Source organism: Budorcas taxicolor, chromosome 11 (genome assembly GCF_023091745.1).
Source record: "Budorcas taxicolor isolate Tak-1 chromosome 11, Takin1.1, whole genome shotgun sequence".
Lineage (NCBI taxonomy): Eukaryota > Metazoa > Chordata > Mammalia > Artiodactyla > Bovidae > Budorcas > Budorcas taxicolor.
The window spans coordinates 142,327,501-142,349,679 of NC_068920.1; the positions used below are offsets into that span (position 1 = coordinate 142,327,501).

The following is a 22,179-nucleotide window of genomic DNA, read 5'->3' on the forward strand; positions in this document are numbered from 1 at the left end:
ACATTTTTCTACTGTAAATTGTTAGTATAGAGAATGGGTCATTGTCTTAAAATTTTTTCAAAAGGTAATTTCTTCTTAGATTTGAATGCATTTTTTTTGCATTGTCTTCTGATGACTGGTTAGATAAACATTTGATTTTCAACTAAAATTTCAGAATTGGTTTGCAGAATAGTTTTACAGTGCCCAGTGTTATGTATTGTTTTTGAATGTCCAATAATTCCTACCATAACTGATTTAAATTGCAATAATAGCTTAGGTATATCATTGCAGCAGAGAATAATTAGATATTATTTTGAATCTATCTTGTGGGATGTGCCGCTTAGACAAACTTTGAAAAGACTGATTTCTTGAGTCCTTAAATTATATCCATTTTAAACATAATGAAAAAATAAAGATTTTTTTTGTTGTTGTTGTTAATCTTTGTTTGTCAAGAAAGTCTTTTCACCTTGAGTATATTTTTATTATAGTTAGAAGGAGGAAGAACAATAGGTTTTAATAGTAATGTTTGTGTCTCCTTATAATTTTATATGACTGCAAAGCAAAATTACAGTTATGTTTGAGGCATAGCTTCTTCTGTGATGTTTCATTAATTAGTCCTTTCTCTATATTCTCATAATGCTTTTGTCCATTCTTATAGCACTTTTTATGTTGTATTATAACCAGTCATTATTATTACTGCTTTTCTCCCCCCTGTCCTCTTTTTTAATAAACATCCAGCCTTAAACTCACTCTAAGGCAGAGGCCATGTTTTCCTGAGTTTTCAATTTCCAGAGTCTAGGTGTTTGTGTAGTGGGTTCTCTAGAGTTGTTTGCCAACTGGATAAATTAGTACATTTTATGGACTAATATATTAGCCCATTTACAGAAAAGATTAAAGGATGTCCTGAAGGGGTTGCAAGTTTCACCAAGACTCCCAGTGCCTTAAAGATTCAATTGCTATCTTAGCCCATAGCTGAAGCTTGCACTCTTTAATCCTAGTTCGAGTTTTACTCTAATGGACATGTGGTGGTGGTGGTTTAAGTCGCTAAGCTGTGTCCGACTCTTGCAACCCCATGGACTGTAGCCTGCTAGGCAAGAATATTGGAATGGGTTGCCATTTCCTTTTCCAGGGGATCTTCCTAACCCAGGGATCGAACCCTGGTCTCCTACATTGCAGGCAGATTCTTTACCAACTGAGCTAATGGACACGTAGATTCATAAAATGCAATCTTGAGACTTATTTCCCTTTGAGGAAATACATTCTTTGAGGACTTGGTATTCAATACCTTTTCAAATCACTTGGAAGCATTGGGTCAGGTGGACAAAGTGTCTAATTGTTGGAATGTTGACTGAGCCCCTTCCTCGTGCCTAGGGCTGTAGTTGGGGTTTTAAAATGACTGAACACAGTTCGTCTTCAGCAGGAGTCATCACATATGCTTTACGCACAAACAGAAGTTCCTGCTTACAGCATCATGCTTTCAAACTGAGGATGAAATGAGTTGAAAAGACTCTAAATCTGCAGCCTTTTTTCCTTTCTCCTCAGTTAACTGTTTGCCAGCTCGTGAAATGATCTTGCTACTTTCTTGTTTACTGCCCTGAACAGCTGTAGAACTTTCTGTGTGCCTGCCTTGTTTGTCTTTGAGCGTACGCATTGCTCAGTGGCAGAGCCTGCATTTCATCCTGCTTTATCGTCCCTTCAGCCCCCCAACTTGTATTTTGCAAGTAGTAATGACTCTTTAATTATCCGTTGAATTGATTGGAAACCAGTCACTGAACTCTAAATGTATGGCTCCCAAACACAGAGTGGCGGTTCACTCTGATGCACTGACTGTCTCCTGAACTTGCGAGGCCCACTCCCTCCTCAGGGTTTTTCAAGGTCATTGTGCCCCTGTGTGGGGTGCCCTTCTCCTGGGTCTCCATATGACTCAGCCTCTTACTTCCTTCTGTCTTTTGTACTCAAAGACTCCCTCTTCAAAACACCTTTCTCAACCCCTCTTTCCCTTTGCCTCCACCTCCTCCTCACTTTTGGCCCTTATCCGAGTTTTCTTTTCTTCATAGCATTTGCACCTAACATCTTATTTTATCATTTACCTGTATAGTGAAGTCGCTCAGTCGTGTCTGGTTCTCTGCGACCCCATTGACTGTAGCCTACCAGGCTCTCCCATCCATGGGATTTTCTAGGCAAGAATACCAGAGTGGGTTGCCATTTCCTTCTCCAGGGGATTTTCCTGACCCAGGGATCGAACCCTGGTCTCCTGCATTGCAGGCAGATGCTTTACCCTCTGAGCCACCAGGGAAGTCCCTAAATATGATAAAATCGTATTTTATTATTTATTTGTATAACATATAATTTATTTGTCTTATCTACTTTTATCTCATCTCCCTTCGCTCTTCTATTTACGGTTTTACTCTCAATTTAAGTCCTTTTTCTCCTGCTTTATTTTCTTCCTAGCATTGATCAGTAACTTAGTTTGTGTTTACTTATTCACTTGTTGATTATGTTTATCCTTCAAAAATGTCACCTCCAGTAGCACAAGGTTTTTTGTATGTTTTCTTCCCTTCCTTAGCCCCTGAACTTAGAATCGTTGATGGCATGTTGTAGGCGCTCAGTAAATACTTATTGAATGAATGGACAAATGAATTAATTAATTAATATAAAATCTGTAAGGCAAGGATTTTGTGTCTTGTTCACTAATGTAACCTCAGTGTCTAGAACACCTTGGGACCAAAAGCAGTAACTTAGGAAGTTGTTTTGAATGGATGGCTGTGAGTGGAAGGGCAGGTGGGTTTTACATTTTAGAGTTCAAGTGATTTAGAATGTAGATTAGTAGTAGTGCATGCGTGCATGCTAAGTCACTTCAGTCGTTTCCGACCCTATGGACTGTAACCCACCAGGCTCCTCTGACCATGGGGATTCTCCAGGCAAGAATACTAGAGTGCCATGCCCTCCTCCAGGGGATCTTCCCAACCCAGGGATCGAACCCAAGTCTCTTACATCTTGTGAATTGACAGGCAGATTCCTTACCACTAGCACCACCTGGGGAAGCCCAAAAAGTAGTAGTAAATTATGCCAAATAGTTGACCTTTTACCTAATCTATTTTGAAATCCATGGACAAAATGTTTGCCTTGGCATTTAACCAAAGTTTGATTAACTAATTTTGATTGAACCAAATATTTTGGTTATGACTGCTGTTAAACTTCTTTGGTTTGTGTTATTTTAGTGTTTTATATTGTCACTCTTGCATCATCATGTGTATTTGACATTGGTGAAGAGTCACCAAGTTGTAGAAAACTTTGAAATTACATTTTCTGTCATAGGTGATAAATCCATTTGTTACCTACCTATCCTTAGTTTGTCATTGCTGTAAGCCATTTACATTTTATGTTGTGTTGGACTGTTTTAGTTTTAAAGACAAAGGTGACATTTCTTACTATCTTTGTTAGCTTTCACAATTTATAGTAATAGTTTTTTTTTTTTTGGTGGAAGCGAACTATGTTTTGACTTTGAATATTTTTGATGCGTATAGCCTGTTTTAGAAAGTTTGTTTAGGTTTTTTATTTATGCCTGTTGTTTGATTGTAGAATCTTTCCAGAATGATGAGAGCAGTCTAGTTTAAAAAGTTGTGTTTAAAACAGTTACCTGTTGAAATAAATAGTAAGGCAGAAGGATAAGAGTATTGAGTCTAGCTAGAGCCAGGTTGCTTAGATTTCTTATCTTGGACACATTTCCTAACTGTACCTCAGCCTTCATACCTGTAAAATGGGGATGACTATAGCACTTCATAGCATTGTAAGAATGTCTGAGTTAATGTATATAAAACACTGGGAACAGTGCTTGGCACCAAGTAATTGCTATTTAAGGCTTAAGAACTATTAATGCAGACTCCCATGCTAAGGCCTTGGCCTTATGTATGTCATAAATAATTATTTTAAACTTTTTATTGGATTATTTTTATAGTTACAGAAATGTTGCAAAAATAACACAGAAAGTTCCTACATACCCTTCACCTGCTTCCTCTTCCTTTTTGCATAATCATAGCACATTTTTCAAAACTATGAGATTATTGTTGGAATAATCCCGCATATAACATGACATATGCATTCCTAAAAATCACTGCACCATGCAAAAAGTGCCATGAGACCCCCAGCACTTAAGGGGAGAGTGGGGTTCATGGAATGAAATTAGGAATGTAATAAAAATTGTGCTATAGCTTTACATGTATTAAATGATTAAGAAACACATAAATACTAAAATATGGCTCTGGACAAAGACCTGAAGAAGGCAGGTGTGGAAGTGGGTGTTGGAGCAGTTACAGTGTTATTGGGAAGTGGTTTGTGTTTTGAAAACATAATGAAACAGACCATGTGATAATAATAGTTAATAAACTAAACTACATATTTGTTTGGATTTAACCAGTTTTTCTCAAAATATCATTTTTCTGTTGCAGTATCTGATCTAGGATACCACATAGCATTTAAGACTTCATTTACTTTCATGGAAAAATGGAAATAAACTGTCATTTAGTACCTGTCACTCATGATGTTCTTTGACACATATATTTATTAGACAGTGAATATTGATACCGATATTTATATTCCTGGATTGCCTCCAGAATCAGTAAGGAAATATTGAATTATATTTAGCATATATTGGGTTATTGCAATATTTAAAGGATTTTATAATATAAGTGGCAAACCTCTATTGATGGAAAAAGAGTATCCAGAACACCTCATTCTTATCATCATCCTTGAAAAGCTGTTCCTATAGTAACTTGGCAGTTTGTTTGCTTGTGAATATCTAAGTTTAGTTAGACTATTTGATTGAAATTTTGACTGTGAAAAATCTGCTATAATATGCAGGTGGGCTGTGCTTGTGCGAACTGTGAAAATGTGTTTTAGACATTTCCATTTTATTTTCAGAGTTTGAGATTACTGTATTATTTACTGACTTAATTCTGACCATTCTCTACCTTTCAGTTCCACAGCAATTTATGTGATATATCTCTAAGGCTGAGAGTAAGAAGTGACTGAGTGAAAAATTTTGTCACCAATTGTTTAGATAGAATAGAATGTTAACCTAATCTTAGGTCTGTATATACCTAGTCCCATATTTAGAACTGCTCCTATCCTACAGGTAAAAAGCACTTATCCCCACCTTCATTTAGAACAGCCTTGCAAAGCAGTCTGATAAATTGCGTGGCAAACCAATGCCTGGAAGTCTCTTCCCTGTGACTTGCAGATGCAGGCCTTTCTATGCTGTGTGTACTTTAGTTTACCTTGTGTGTTTGTCCTGGAATTTCATTCTCTTGCTAACCCTCAGTCATTTCCTGCTTTTTCTCAGGCATTAGTCTCCTTGATGCTCTCTACCCTACTTAGTAATGCACCAGGAAATCCAAGTCCTCAGAAATTTTCTCATTTTCATTGGGAAATGTTATCTGGTAAATAATTTTTGCATCCTTTTCTCATTGATAAGTCTTTGTCACTCCCTGCAAACTAGAAAGCCTTTGGATGAGCAATTTCGAATATATTTTTGTCCTCGGATGTTGCTAGTATCCTGTGGCAAGTTTATTTATTTATTTATTTTTTTATGACTAGGCTAACAAATATTTCACAATCAAGTGCTTTGAATATAGTGATGGATGCAATGACTATCAGATGAATGAATGATGGTTAGGTGAAGAAATCTGGAAAACACAAAGGATTGGTGTAGCAAAGTAGATAAAATGTACACAGAAGCGTTCTTTTTGAACCAATCTGAAAAGGAAACTTGTCTTTGAGTTTTCATACTGCAAGCAAGGTAATAAACTAGTTACAATTCTGTCGTTGTCTTTAGGGTGATTATATGTATATCATTAGTGTGTTTGTGGGTCATACTTTTGGTGTGTATATTTTTGACTCTGTCTTAAGCATAGGGGCCATTAGGGCCATTTGACCTTCATATGACTTTTTATTTAATCTTTTTTTTTTTAAATTGTAAAATGCGTACAAAATTTACCGTCTTGACCATGTTTCAGTGTATGGTTCAATAGTGTTAAGTACCTTTACATTGCTGTGCACCCAGGTTCCAGAATGCTTTCTGTCTTGGTAAACAAACCTATTAAATGGCAACTCCCCATTTTTCTCTGAGCCAAGCCACTGACAACCACCATTTTACTTTCTCTTTTATGAATTTGACTATTCAGTATTTGTCTTTTTGTGAGTGGCATAATGTCCTCAAGGCATAATACACTTTTAGTAAAATTAATATCACAATTAAATAAGATTTAGAGTGGCTGGCCACCTGTGGGCCATGTTTCTATTTATGCTGCAAAAGTATTTCTTAAATGAAGGATGTATGTGAGATCTAGTTCAGGGTGGGACGTTATAGCACCATTATTATCTGACTCCCTGTGGAGAGCCTCTTCTTCATCCTTTGGTGATAAACAGGGCATCCAAATGAAGAAAACTTCTAATAACTCTCTTCTAATACTTTGTCTTCTAAATCTTGGATTTGAATAGCCAAATATGAAGACTTTTCCTGTTCCTCCAACAACATAAAATTTGTTTTATAAAAGCAAAACATCAATATGCATTTTATTAGAATTTTTAGGACAGACTTGATTTAGGTAAAAGTAATTTACCTTTTAAATTAAATCATAAATCAAATAAAGAATTTCCCTTTAAAAGATCAGATGACATTATTCCTGTTCTTCACAACTGAAAGGTAGATAAGAGTTTACCTTTTTACTACACTTTGAGTTTCAAATTAGTGATATTTTACATTAGTTTGTGATTTCTTCAGAGATGAAATAATTTGAACTGTCTTTTTCATCAAAGTCAAAGTTGCCTCAAGCAGTTTTTGATTCAGGGGATAAACTATTGCCTAATTTCTCTCTCTCTCTTTTTTTTTTTCTTGAAAGGCAACAGGAAACAGTACCATAGTCAGTTATTGTTGGCTAACTTTCATAGTTTTAAGCATATTCTGGAACTTCTTCTCCTTCTTTTATATATATAAAAAATATATTACTGTTTTTTGTGAAACATATGTTGACTTTGAGTTTTAACTTTTTTTAAGTGAGATTTATAATTAATCATGAGTACATATGAAACATTTAAAAACTGAAGCAATTCTAAATTTCCTTATTTTATTTTCATTGAAAGAACAGTTTAAAGAAGGTGAATGAGTCAGATACAATTTTGTGTTATTTCAGTAAAAATTTAGGGAATACTTACATACCAAGCAAAGTCATTATATTAGACTAAATAGATAGATATATGACTCACGTGTAATCACTGTCCGCCAATAAATTAGAATCCAGTAGGGAAGATCAGACAGGTTGAGTATAGAAATAATTACCATAAAGTTAAAATATGTGTCATAGGCATATAGATAGCTGTATAGACGGGAGAGATTACTTTCTGTTACAAAGAAGGTAAATCAAGAAAGCCTTCTTGGCAGGGTGAAGTTTGATCTAGACCTTGAAGGTTGAGTGTGGTTTTTTTTCATCCAGAGAAGTTTGACTAGGAAAGAGTCATTTGAATAAATAGTTTCCCCGAAGTCCTTTCACCTACTTAGTCCTCACATATTACTGAGTCACAGAGTATAGAAGATGTTTCCAACTAACTTGTTAATTGAAAATCTGTTCAGAGGTTTTCCAGTAAATGAATACGGAACTCTTTTTACTTAAATTTTTATGTTGCCCAGTCCTGATCATAATGATTTCTTTTTTCTTCTCTGAAAAGTTTGAAAAGCAGTTTTTATTGGGCATTCTCTTTCTACCATTGTTTTTGGTTTTTTGGGTTTCTGTTATCGTAAGAGGAAAATGGAGGATGAGCTAGCTGGATAACATTACTGACTCAGTGGACATGAATTTGAGCAAACTCTAGGAGATAGTGAAGGACAGGGAAGCCTGGTGTGCTGCAGTCCATGGGATCACAAAGAGTGGAACACAGCTTAGCAGCTGAACAGCAACAAATGAAATGTTATCTAAACTCTATCCTGGATGATGAAATAATTATGGAAAGATTCAGTTCAGTTGCTCAGTCGTGTCCAACTCTTTGTGACCACATGGGCTACAGCACACCAGGCCTCCCTGTCCATCACCAACTCCCAGAGCTTGCTCAAACTTGTGTACATCGAGTTGGTAATGCCATCCAACCATCTCATCCTCTGTCATTCCCTTCTCCTCCTGCCTTCAATCTTTCCCAGCATCAGTGTCTTTTCCAGTGAGTCAGTTCTTTGCATCTGGTGACCAAAGTATTAGAACTTTAGCTTCAACATTAGTCTTTTCAGTGAATATTCAGGATTGATTTTCTTGAGGATTGATTGGTTTGATCTCCTTTCAGTCCAAGGGACTCTCAAGAGTCTTCTCCAACACCACGGTTCAAAACATCAATTCTTCGGTGCTCAGTTTTCTTGATGGAAAGATTGAAGCATTGCTATCACTTTTTTGATTATAGAGAGAAACATAAAAGTGTTTCTTTTCCCTTTAAAATTGAGAAATTGATTAGTTACCGAATCAAAATTCAATCCCCATGTGTGCAGTTTATTTCTGAACTGCTATGAGCAAAGAACAACCAATTGGTTTATATTCTAGGCTTGAAGTAAGTATGTGGCCGTCTGCAATGACTGTCAATATAGAGGCATACAGGCAGCATGCTGCAGAATGCTGGCAGTTTCTGAATCCCAGAGTAACCTGGTGGTTGGATCAGAAGGAGAGGCCCAAGACCCTCTCTTATCTGGGAGCACAGGGTCTGGGGTTGGAGGTGGGAGAACTGGTTTGCATGTTTCCTGGTGCTGTGGGCATCTTAGATCTTGACTTGATTAGTTCTTGTCTTTCCATTAATTTAAAGCAACAAAATAGATGTAGGGCAATTTTTTTGATTATGAAGTGGTAAGCAAACATTAAAAAAAATTTTTTTATGAACCTTGGAAAGTATGTTGATGTTTCTTGTATCTTTGTTCTTCTGAGAAGTGCTAAAGAAATGAAGGTGTAATGATTTATTAATTTATTTCTTTTTCTATTTGATGAACAGTTCACGATTATGAATATAAAAAAGTTTGCAGGTGAATTTTATGACTTCTATACAATTTTCATAGCTTATCTGTGAGATAAGCAGAAAAGGGATTATTATCCTACTCTCAGGGAAAAATTTTGAGGAGCATCAGGGAAGAAATCAACCCTGAATATACATTGGAAGGACTGATGCTGGAGCTCCAATACTTTGGCCACCTGATTCGAAGAGCCTCATTGCAAGAGACCTTGATGCTGGGAAAGATTGAAGGCAAATTAAGAAGAGAGTGGCAGAGGGTGAGATAACTAGATATCATCACTGACTCAATGGATATGAATCTGAGCAAACTCCAGGGAATAGTGAAGGACAGGGAGGCCTGGCATGCTGCAGTCCATGGGGTTGGATAGCACTTATTGACTGGACAACAGCAACAGATGAAGAAATATGTCCTGACATTATTTTAAAAAATAATTGTTAAATGCATTATTACTTTAGTGTATATATAACTATTGTCAAGTGTTTTTAATGTGGCCTAATACAGTTTAAATATGATTTCCCCAGTTTTATTGTGATATAATTGACGTATAGCACTGTATAATTTAAGGCATATAGCATGATGTAAAGTTTGACTTTATTTGAAGTTAAAAATATCTTTGAGAGGGTACTTTTGTTTTTATTAAAAAAACTACTGCATTCTCCTTACTAGATCCAGCATTACTTAGAGATACCAAATGATAGTCTTTTCATTGAGTGGGATCTTTCTTTCATTATTCATTTTCTTCAAACTTTAAATACCTTGACCAATCATTTCAGAACATGGGACCTTTAAGTAGATAACATCTTCTGAGTGGTGAAATTAGCATTCGGGAAATAGTCCCTGTAATTCTTTTTGATCACACAATGTCTTTTCTTGTCAAGATTTCATTAATATGTAAATACTTGCCTGTAACAGCAATGAATCTCTTTATCACGTATATTTAATTAACATATAAATAACTCTGAGATGCACTTTTTCTAATTTCTAATATAGGCCATCCTGTTTAAGTATTGTATTTATAATAAGTAAAAGTCTGTTAGACTCACATTGAATGGGACATGTGTATTTCTATGGTTGATTCATGTTGATTTTAATAGAAACCAACACAATTCTGTGCAGCAGTCATCCTTCAAATAAAAAATAAATTTAAGAGTCACATTGATATTTTATAGACAAAAGCATATACATTATTTTAAGATATGTTTTGATCTCAGCATGTTCCAGCGTTTAATCTTTAAAGTTTAGGAACTGTATGTAATAGCTATGGAAAAAATCCATGATCTGTATAAATGTTGGGATCACATGCAAGGTATTGACACATACTTGATGTGGAGGAGTGATGGTATGATACACTGGAAGGAGCAAAGGCTTTTAGTCAGAATATGGGTGTCTGTCCTGGTTCTGAACTTCCTAGCTGTGTTACTGTTGGGAAGTCCCTTAACTTCTTTGAACTTGAGTTTTGTCAGGGGTGAAGTGGGGAAATTGTACAGGTATTGTAATGGTTCAGTAGCCTAAGAGATGTATTAGCTAGCAGAGTTCCTGGCAAATAGTCAGCATTCAGTGTACAGCAATGGATGTGTTAATAGCAAATATGGCTGTAGCAGTAGCAACAGCAGTTTTTGGTACAGGTTGATGAGAACGAATGTCATAATAGATACATTTTATTTTCAAGTGCATTAAGTAGGTTTGCAAAGGACTGATGAATAAGCAAAATGTAGAACTGTAATAGGGACTATTCCTCTTTGATAATGCCAGTGCTTTGGTTTCTCATCTGGGATAGCACCCCTTACCTGGTTTCGGGTACCTGAGATTTTGGACTGTTAATCAAAAAGTTGAGGATTATTTCAAACAAAGTTTTAAATTTCACTTTTTATTGACTTTATAGTTTTGATATACATCAACAACTATATTATAAATGAACAAATCATAAATGGGCAATTTAAATTGTTATAAAATGAACACAATTAGAAAACAGACCTAACAAAGCACTCGATGCTGTCTCCTTTTACCCTCTCCTGTTCACCTTACCCATGAGAACCACCCTGACTTCTAACAGGATAGCTTGGTTTTGTCTATTAAACATGTGCAGTGGTTTATGAGGACTGTTGTACCTAAACTCTGGAAAAGCATACTTTTCTTCTCAACAGAGATCAGATTTCTGATGTTCTTTGAATTAAGTGCCTCTCTTATTTTTTCTAATGCTGACTATAACAATGACATTTTGGATTTTTATATTAAAAATGTTTGTTATGGACAGAATATAATTTTGCCCTTTTATCTGTCAGTCTCTGCTTTTTAATTGGCATGCTTAGACTATTTACAGGCAGACCTCATTTTATTGCACTTAGCTTTATTGTGCTTCACAGATACTATGTCTGTTACAAATTGAAGATCTGGGCAACCCTGGATCAGGCAGGTTTATTGGTGCCATTTTTTCCAATAGAATTTGCTCACTTTGGTGTTCACAATTTGGTAATTTCTGCAGTACTTCACACTCTTTATTATTATATTTGTTATATGATCTGTGATGTTTGTTACTATTAAAAAACATTATGACTTGCTGAAGGTTCTGATGATGGTTAGCATTTTTTTTTTAGCCAGAAAGTATTTTAAGCCTAAGGTATGTACATTATTTTTTAGATAGTTCTGTTGCAAAGTTGATAGACTACACCATAGTGTTAACATTTATGTTTGTTGTTCAATCTCTCAGTCCTGTTAGACTCTTTGCAACCCCGTGGACTGGAGCCTGCTCGGCTCCTCTGTCTATGAGATTTCCCAGGTAAGGATACTTGAGTGGGTTGCCATTTCCTTCTCCAGGGTATCTTTCTGACCCAGGGATCGAACCTACATCTCCTGCTTGGCAGGTGGATTCTTTACCGTTTAGCTACCTGGGAAGTCCCAACTTTTATGTTTATGGGAAACCAAGACATTCACGTGGCTTGTTTTTTTTTTTTTTTTTGGTGATACTACTTTATCGTCATGATCTAGAACCAAACCCATGACATCTCCAAGGCCTACATCTCCTTGGGTCTACTGTACTAAACTTAGGAAAGTCAGGTCTGTTATTTTTTCAAGTATTTTTCCTCTTCTTCCTCCTCCCATCCCCAGTATGCATCATCTTTTTTGGGACTCCACTTCCACTTAGGTTAGCCACTTGATTTGTCTCACAGTTTTTTGTTTTTGATTTTTATTTTCCAGTCTTTTTCTCTCCCATGTTTTACTTTGGATAGTTCCTGTTTACTATTTTTTCTTTTTTAGTAAAAACGTTTACTAATTTTTTTAGTAAAAACGTTTACTAATTTTTTTTTTCAGTGTCTCTTATTAATGATATTAGTGTGTTTTTCATCTTAGCTACTGAAGTTTTTATTCCTAGGAATTAGATTTGGGTCTTTTTAAATTTTCTCACCCCTTACCATGTTATTGATATTTCTTAGAAATTGGTTTTTCTCCTGATTATAGGCCATAATTTCTTGCTTTTTTTGCATACCTGCTATTTTTTTTACTGGATGCCAGAGATTTAGGTTTGTTCATCTTGCTGGTAGAGTTCTTATCTCAGTTTCTTTGGAACATGCTTTTTCTTCCCAAATTCTGTTGGTTTATTCAGTCACACTTCTGTGTTTCACCAGGTACCTTACCATGTGTACTTTGAGGTTAGTTTCTCTGTGCAGTTGATCTAAATAGGTTTCTGAATTTGTAATGGAGTAAATTCATCTGTGGGGGTTTTAAAATCTAAATATTATAGAATGTGATCTAGCAATGCAGGTACAGGGGTATTTATTTGATATTGTTTTCTTCTTTGTGGATAATTTGAAGTCTTTTTATTCCAGGGTCAGGTCCCGGATCACATTCTATACTTCCTGTCTTTTTGTGAATGAGTATTTATTATGTACTTAAGAATCTATATAAAGCATGATTCATTTCATTCAAATGCTCCAGGGTTTTGCTTTCTTTGCCTTCCTGCCATCTGCAGTTTAACTTTGAACCTCATCAGCAATAGCGATGTGTTAGAATAACTTGCGCAGCAGACACCTATGCCATCGTCTTCCCAGTTACAGCCTGTTAAGTTGACACCACTTCTGCAGTTATGATTATTGTCAGTCTGCAGTGTAATTTGGCCTCGACTTAGAAGATTCATGATGAAATGGCTGTAAATAGACTTGTACAGCAGCATCTCAAAGCAAACAGTCTTTTATGCTTTGTTTATGGAAAGTTTAGGGCAGTCCACATCTCTTTGTGCTTATTTATGCTCCTACATTCAGGCCAAGAGGCACCTGCAGTGTACAGTATTGTGATGTTGCTCATGGCATGGGTATCAGATAGGGAGTTGTATGGTCCATTTTAGAAACAGAAATGTTTGAATAAACCTCAGGTACATTACCAAAGTCTTCAGCTACAGGGAAAGCTTATTAATCTTGAGATTTAAGTACCCCTGTGGTTTTAGGGTAGGTTTGTTTTTTCATTTATTTATTCAGATTTATCCATCCATCCATCAGTCTGTCTATCATCCATCCATCCATTAAATATTTAGTGAGGTTTAAGTGCATGCCAGGCATTGAACAAAGGATATGAAAATCACCAAAGCTTTGAAGGAGCTTACAGTTTAGTAAAGGAGCAGAACATAAATAAAAAGTTGTAGTTGAGTGCACTGGCAGTGGGAACAGAAGTACATGCAGGGTTTAGTAATATGGAGGAGAGTCTGGTAAGCTGCTGGGTCTGGGAACATCAGAGGAGGTTTCAGGTTTTTCTTTTCTTTTCTTTTAATGAATAGTATGTTGATTGACACAGTTAAAGAGAACATTATAAATAGGCATGCCATGAATCATACTACTTTTCTATCCACTTAGATGAGGTTAAAGTGCTGTATTATTTTTATATAACTTATATCCACATTTTTTTCTTCCTACTTCCATTTTACAGCTTGGTTCTGAAATATATATTTTTCTTTCTTTGAAGAGTTTTTCAAGATTTAGAATCACACAATGCTTCCTTTCTTAAAGAAGTTTTCTAATTACTTGATGGAATCATTTTGCTGTGATCCCTCTGTAAGTTTGGGACTGAGGGTAGAAAGTGCTCCTACTCTGAAAGACATGTATACAGATAATTATAGGAGCAGTGAGGTCAGTGCTCAAAGAGTTAGGTATGCACTCTTAGCTATGGAGCCTTCCTCTTCAATTGACTTTTATAGTTTTCATTAATTATTTATTTATATCTTGACTAAATCTTATATTTCTAGTAAACTTTTTTTGGTATTTGTTTCTGAGAGCTCTGCTTTTAGAATTAAAGAGAGTTTCAGTGACTCTGTTTCTGATGATCATTGAATCATTAATTCATGCATTCGGTCAGTGATGAATATTAAGCTCATAGAGTTTACTTTTCTGCGAATTTATGATCACAGTACTTATTGTGTATTTGAAGATTAGATGAAATAATGCATTTATATAAATTTAGTTAAAATGATTATATATACTTGCTATACATGTAATATTGCTGGGAGTTATGGTAGATGCAAAGGAGTATTTACAAGAAAGGAATATTTACTTTTAGTGGGGATACAAAATATGTATTTTGTTATGACCAACCTAGACAGCATATTAAAAAGCAGAGATATGACTTTGGCAACAAAGGTCCGTCTAGTCAAGGCTATGGTTTTTCCAGTGGTCATGTATGGATGTGAGAGTTGGACTATAAAGAAAGCTGAGTGTAGAAGAATTGATGCTTGTGAATTGTGGTGTTGGAGAAGACTCTTGAGAGTCCCTTGGACTGCAAGGAGATCCAGCCAGTCCATCCTAAAGGAGATCAGTCCTGGGTGTTCATTGGAAGAACTGATGTTGAAACTGAAACTCCAATATTTTGGCCACCTAATGTGAAGAGCTGACTCATTTGAAAAGACCCTGATGCTGGGAAAGATTGAAGGGAGGAAGAGAAGGGGACGACAGAGGATGAGATGGTCGGATGGCATCACTGACTCAGTGGACATGGGTTTGGGTGAGCTCCGGGAGTTGGTGATGGATAGGGAGGCCTGGCGTGCTATGGTTCATGGAGTCGCAAAGACTCGTACACAACTGAGCAACTGAACTGAGAATATGTATTAAGGAAATTAAAGAACTCCATGGAAACATAAGACAAATGTACCATCTTATGTATATTATCATAAGTTTAAATAATAAATGCCAGGGGAATTGTTCAGTTATTAGTAGTGAGAATCGAGAACAGGAAGAAAGCAACCTAGACTGGAATGGTCATAGAAACATCTGAGAAAAGCCAGAATTTAAGCTAGAAGAGGTGGGGTTCAGATAGGTAGGACATCATAGTGTCTGAGAGCAGAGACTCTGGAACCAGACTTGCCTGGGTTCATGTCCCAGCTGTAGCGCTTTAGTTGTGTGATTTTATGAGTTCTGATGCTGTCTGTCTTTCAAGACTGCTGACTTTGTATGTGTGTGTGTATGATAATATATAATTTTATAGTTGTTCTTACAAACTGTAAGCATTTTTAAGTGTCAGCTATAGGCCATACAAGGTTGGATAACTTTATAGATAGTGTGTGAAATGTCCGTTCAGTGCACGTCTATAAGCAGGAATATGCCGAGATTTTGAAGGGCAGCGACAAGGAAATCAGTCTTGCTATGGTTTAGGATCTGCATGAGCATAATTTGTGCTGTTTTATTTAGTGATAGAGATAAAAAGCAGATAAAAAAGTCTTTCCCTAATTTTTTGTTCGATCTCTGTTACTACCACAACCTGATATAGGATCAGGGTTTATAATGTATATTGATATACTTCATGAATATTTTGGTCTATTTCATTAGTTTTGTAGTTGCTAAGTCCAGATGTCATACACTTTATCTTTGTTGTGCATTTTATTGTCTTCCTATCTGGAAGTAATGTGAAATAAAGGCCTTACACTTACTCTCACTACTGGTTCTGGTTGGTCTAAGTAACGCAGAACACAGAATGGAATTGATTGGGTTTCTCTCCTATCACCTCCCTTTTGATAATCAAAAGTGAAGTGAAGTGAAGTCACTCAGTCGTGTCTGACCCTTTGCGACCCCATGGACTGCAGCCTACCAGGCTCCTCCGTCCATGGGATTTTCCAGGCAAGAGTACTGGAATGGGGTGCCATCGCCTCCTCTGAGTATGAGAATGGTCCTCGTCAATTCTTACTTGACTTAGACTTTCGATCTTTCAGTGTCATCGCCCTTTCTTCCCTAGTGACTTTCCGGGTAGCAAAGAAAGGTAGTCTTCCTTTTTCTGAGTAACTTCAGTTGTCTTTTCTTCAAAATTAGTCATTTTTTCAAGGGACAGGTGGGAGTGTTGGTGGTATAGAGGGGAATTTTCATATCGTTAATGTCTCTACTCATCCTTCACCCCTTGTTTCGTTGGAATTAAGTACCTATCTGAGTATCATCCTTTCTCAGTTACTTATAATTAGCTTTTCTGGGAATTTCTTCAGTGATTCTCCATTGGAGTCTGTGGCTTTCCATTAAACTTTAGCTATTTAATGACTAGTTCTCCTTAGAAATAATAAAATCATCCTTAGTTCATGGTTAAATATTAATTTTCAAACGATTGCAATCTTTTGGGAGTTTGGTGAGAGAATAGTTGAACATCATAGAACTTGTTACAGTGATTGGCACTTGTTGTTTAGTCGCTAAGTCATGTCTGACTCTTTGTGACCCTGTGGACTGTATCCCCCCAGGCTCCTCTGTCCATGGGATTTTCCAGGCAAGAATACTGGAGTGGGTTGCCATTCCCTTCTCCAGTGGATCTTTTATCACAGGGATTGAACCTGTGTCTCCTGCTTGGCAGATGGATTCTTTACCACCAAGCCCCCAGGAAGCCTGTGGCATTTACTACTACCTTTTAAATCAGCTCCTCAGATTTTCTTGTCACTATTTATTGCACTGGCCAGGTGCCCACCCAGTGTGATGTCAGCAGAGTTTATGGCCATTGTTAGGCATTTGTAAATATGATCATTTGTATGATCACTAATGTGGTGTTACTATTTATCATATGGTAGATGCTGAAATGGCAACAAGTCACATATATCCTGTATTTCACTACCCATGAAAAACCTTCTTGGTGGTGTTGATAATACTGCTGCTTTTTATGGCGGATGAGTGCTTATTATATATGAAGTACTGTTCAAAAGGCTTTCTTTGTTCTAATTCGATCCTTTGCAAATTCAGATTCTTATTATCCCTATTTGACTAATGAGGAATCTTGAAGCACATGCAGATTGAGTAACTTGATCAAGATGACATGGCTGCAGGGTGGTGTCACAGTTCTAACAGAGATTAGACTTCTCAGAGCATGTTCTACCTTTTGGATTAGAATTCAAGAAAACATGGCTCTAGTCTCGTCTTTGTTTTGGGCATTAATGAATGCTACAATATTTATTAAATAGATGAGGCATCTGGGTCCCAGGAATTTAGTGGTGAAGGAGAATTCAAGTTCTAGTGTGGTGGGTTTTTTTCTTTTTTTTCTCTTGTTTATCTTTGACACATTGCTTTCACCTGAGAATACTGTTAAGTTTCAGGATATCTTATTAGCCTCGTCTCTGTTTCATAAGCCACTTACTAATGAATAAATATAACTTAACATCTTTAAATCAGTGCCTGAAAGGTGGCGATTAGTCGCAATACACTGTCTGTTTAGCTTTTTGTTTCTAAAGCATAGAACGTGAATAAAAAACTTTTTGAAAGTTTATTCATGATAAAATTTCTTTGAAATAAAACATTTATATTTAGTGTGAGAAATACTTGATGAGAGAATAGTTGAACATAATAGAACTTGTTACAGTCATTCCTTTCCTGCTGACAGATAAATGTTGCCTTTAGATCCAGCAAAGTTTATTGTTTGGAATAAAACAATGAGCAGGGCTCTAATATAAAGAATACTGAAATTAAGCAGAAGCAGTCATTATTTTGTAAAGAGGTAATTTAAGTGGCAACAAAGGTCCATGTAGTCAAGGCTATGGTTTTTCCAGTAGTCATATATGGATATGAGAGTTGGACTATAAAGAAAGCTGAGTGTAGAAGAATTGATGCTTTTGAACTGTGGTGTTGGAGAAGACTCTTGATAGTCCCTGGACTGCAAGGAGATCCAACCAGTCCATCCTAAAGGAGATCAGTCCTGGGTGTTCATTGGAAGGACTGATGTTGAAGCTGAAGGACTGATGTTGAAGCTGAAGCTCCAATACTTTGGCCACCTGATGCGAAGAGATGACTTATTTGAAAAGACCCTGATGCTGGTAAAGACTGAAGACAGGAAGAGAAGGGGACGACAGAGGATGAGATGGTTGGATGGCATCACCGACTCAATGGACATGAGTTTGGTGAACTCCGGGAGTTGGTGATGGACAGGGAGGCTTGGCGTGCTGCAGTCCATGGGATTGCAAAGAGTAGGACATGACTGAGCTACTGAACTGAACAGAATTTAAGTTTACCATGTACTTCATTTTTTTTTAAAGTGGGAATGATGCATTTAAATTTACAGTCTTCCCTAGCAAAATGGAAACAATAGAAGAAAAAGATGAAATAAAGTGTATGTAAATATTGTTTTGTGTTTATAGAACTGAGATTCAAATCAGTTTTGCACCTAACAAAGCTTTGTACAGCTTTCTGGAAGGAATAGCTGTGTTTTCTAGGTTTTTTTTTTTTTTTTTTTAACCGTGTTTTTCACCTAATCCACTTAGTGATCAGTTTACAGGGCTAATATTTTTGTTGTAAACAGAATTAATAAAAAGTTTTCCTCTAGATTTTATTAAGCATTCCGTTTACTTTGTGAAAGAATAAGCTAAAAGTTGGGCATTTTAAAGATGCTAATGATAGAACTGATCAGTCATTTAGAATTGTAAAGAATGGTCAGGTTTAGGGAAATAAATATTCTGAAATCTTTTTCCCCCCATAAGTATAACATGACATGTTAAATTCTCTAGATTGTAGATGTATACAATCACCAGTATAGATTTTGCCCTTTCATGAGGATAATAATCTGTAACAAGAAAGTATTCTTATTCTCACTCTCAGATCACCGAATCCATGTAAATATACCTCCTCGATGTATCTGTAATCTTTTTTATTGCTCTATTCCAATTTTGAATTTTTGTGATGCTCATGAGATCACTCTAGAAAACAGTCTTTCTGGTGTCAGTTAATTCATTTGACATATTATTTTATAGTCTGCTAAATATCAGACATCATTTTAGGCTTGAGGCTGTGGCAATAGACAAAACAAGGAAAAATGCTGCCTTTAAGGAATGTATATTCTGACTGAGGAAAAACCCTATGTCTTTCTTAAATGTTATCATTTGATTTACGATAAAGAACTTAATGGTGTTTTTATAGCAAGCATCTTAAACTCGTAAAATTTGTCCAAAAATAATTTGCTTTGTATAAGCATCCTAGAAGAAAATCAAAGCACAGAAAGGTTTCTGTTTTTGTGTAACTGTTGAGGATCAAACCTAAGATGAAGCCTTATTTGATAGGAGTTAGTTTCCTGATCCTACTGGTGATGAGATTGGTTTTGTATCTCAGTTTAAATGTGTCCTTTAAATATGCATACAGAAGGTCCTATTGGGGTGTCTGAATTAGAATAAGAGAAGGTTCGTGTTGCCCTCTGCTCGTGCACAGCCTGACCGGTGCCTGTGTCTAACTTAGTGGCCATCTACTAGCCAGGGGTAGGCTTTGGATTCTGTCAGGTTGTGTTTAAATCTGTGGCTCTGTCATTTCTTGATTTTATGAGGAGAGGCAAGTAAACTTGGGCCTCAGGTTTCTCATTATAGTATAAAGAGGATAATACCTCTGCACTAGGTAGGACCAAGTTATGTATTGCATATTAAACGCAGTTTATCATGTCTGGTCCATAGTGAGAAATCAATAAATGTTAAAGTTTATGCTATTGCTGACCATCGCTAATATATTATTGTTAGTATTCTTACCATTATATCAGTGGTGATCACATTTAGAAACATGTAGAAACATTTAGTTGTGCTGTGCCGTGAAAATGGAGCAAAAATGCTTCATCAGCCTAAGGTTCTTTAGGCCTGCTTTTTGGAGTGAGTCTCAGAGCAGAACCTGTCTTTACTGTGTGTTTTGATAAAAATAGGCACGTTTTCTTACCCATTTCAGTTTATTGAAGGTTGACAAAGTTTTACAATTTTCTAGTCTTTTTACCAAATTTTTCAGTCTTTTTACCAAACATTTGCCTAATAAATGTTACGTTGCTTAGAGCCCCACACCATTACTGATCATTTTTGTAGTAATCCTTATACGTAATATGTATTTTATAGAGAAAATGCAAATCTCAACTTATGATAAATTTTTCCCAGTCTTTTGGAAAACATTTTGTGTAGCTTATGTAACCATGTCTGCTTTAATTATAAAAGGCAGTAATAGTTTGCTGGATTAATTTTTTCCTTGTTTCTCAATTCATTGCTGCAATTTATTCTTATCTTGGAAGAGTGAGCATTATTATCATTGTTGTATCCAAATGTTTTCTTTTCTACCTGTTCAGTGGTCTGTGATAAAGTATTAGCTACTGATATGGAAGGAAATAAAATAGTTTTTTACTTGGTGCAAATGAAATACTGTGATTTTGGAATCTATTGTAATTAATCGTCTATACGACTCTGAAATTTAAAACCATGAAGTCACATGCCTTCAGAAATGTATCTTTGGTTTGCTAAGACATTGCATGCCAGCTAAAAAGTGGGTAAAATGCTCTTTTAAAAACAATATAATAAATTTCTTATGTATATCTAACAGGGAACTTTGACTTCAGAAAATTTGCAACAATAATAATAACTTCAACAGTCCTGTCTGACTCTTTGTGACCCATGGAATGTACAGTTTATGGAATTCTCCAGGCCAGAATACTAGAGTGGGTAGCCTATCCCTTCTCCAGGGGATCTTCCCAACCCAGAGATTGAACCTGGGTCTCCTGCACTGCAGGCAGACTCTTTACCATTTGAGCCACCAGGGAAGCCCATAGATGATGCTATAGATAGATAAATCAACCCTGCTGATTTCCAGGTCTTCACAGCTTCTCTGTTCCTTGCAACCCCCCAGCAGTCTTCTGCTCCTATCTACATAAAGACTTATCTACCTACCTCTTCCCCAAATGCTTAGGGAAGTATTTTTTGTGTAAGACCTGTTCCATAGCTTAGGAAGATAAGAAACTACAAAACATAATCTCATACTATACAAAAGTGCAGTCCTTTCTCTGAGGCTATGATAAATTTTAGGAAAGTACTACCATTGATACTTAAATATGAGATAAGATATTTTATTGAACTATAAAAGCAAGGTGATTGAAATTTGTCTTTTAGAATTTTTGTCTTCATTCTTAGTTCAGGATGTTTGTGTTGTTTTCATAGATTTACGGAATATTAGAGCTATAAGTTACTTTAGTGGTTTGAAGTGTTTCACTTTAGAAAGTCATGTGCCAAGTACTGTACAGGTGGTTAAAAGACGGGTAGGCTCATGCTTTCCTTGTCTGTTCCTTCATAGCACTTTGCTCTGCTGTCTTACTTTACCATCATCACTTCATTCCTCCTTTTTAATTTATTCTTAATGCCATGCAATCAGGACTTGTCTTTGCCTCTTACATTTTCCTTCTGTCATTTATTGGTGATATTTTTAACGTGCAGAATTATTTCTTCACTCTGATTATTAGCTGTGCCCTCTTAGCCTGGTCCCTGGTAGCTCAGCTGGTAAAGAATCTGCCTGCAATGGGGGAGACCTGGGTTCAGTCCCTGGGTTGGGAAGATCCCCTGGAGAAGGGAAAGGCTACTCACTCAGTATTCTGGCCTGGAGAATTTCATGGACTGTATAGTCCTCAGGGTTGCAAAGGGTCAGACATGACTGAGCGACTTTCACTTCACTTCTGGCTGTTAGGCTGTCCAATATGTAGCTATTTAAATTTTAAATAAAATTAATTAAAATTAAATAGTATTAAAAGTTTCTTGGTATCAGTGTCACATTTCAAGTGATCGATATGAATATATGTAGCTTAGCAGTTACTGTATTGGATAACCCAGTTAGAGAACAGTTCTGTGATCACAGAAAGTCAGGTTGTACACTTTTTGAGAGCAGGGGACCATTTATGTTAGCATTAAAAACATAAAATATGGAGTTTTGATAAAATTTTAGAATGTTTGAGTGAACGCA

The 22,179-nt window shown here is 36.2% G+C and overlaps 1 protein-coding gene across 1 annotated transcript in view; it reads left to right on the plus strand.

Moving 5' to 3' along the window:
- Window positions 1-22,179, plus strand: part of NBAS (NBAS subunit of NRZ tethering complex) — a 336,306-nt gene that overhangs the window by 107,605 nt on the left and 206,522 nt on the right. The gene's annotated exons all lie outside the window — the stretch shown is intronic.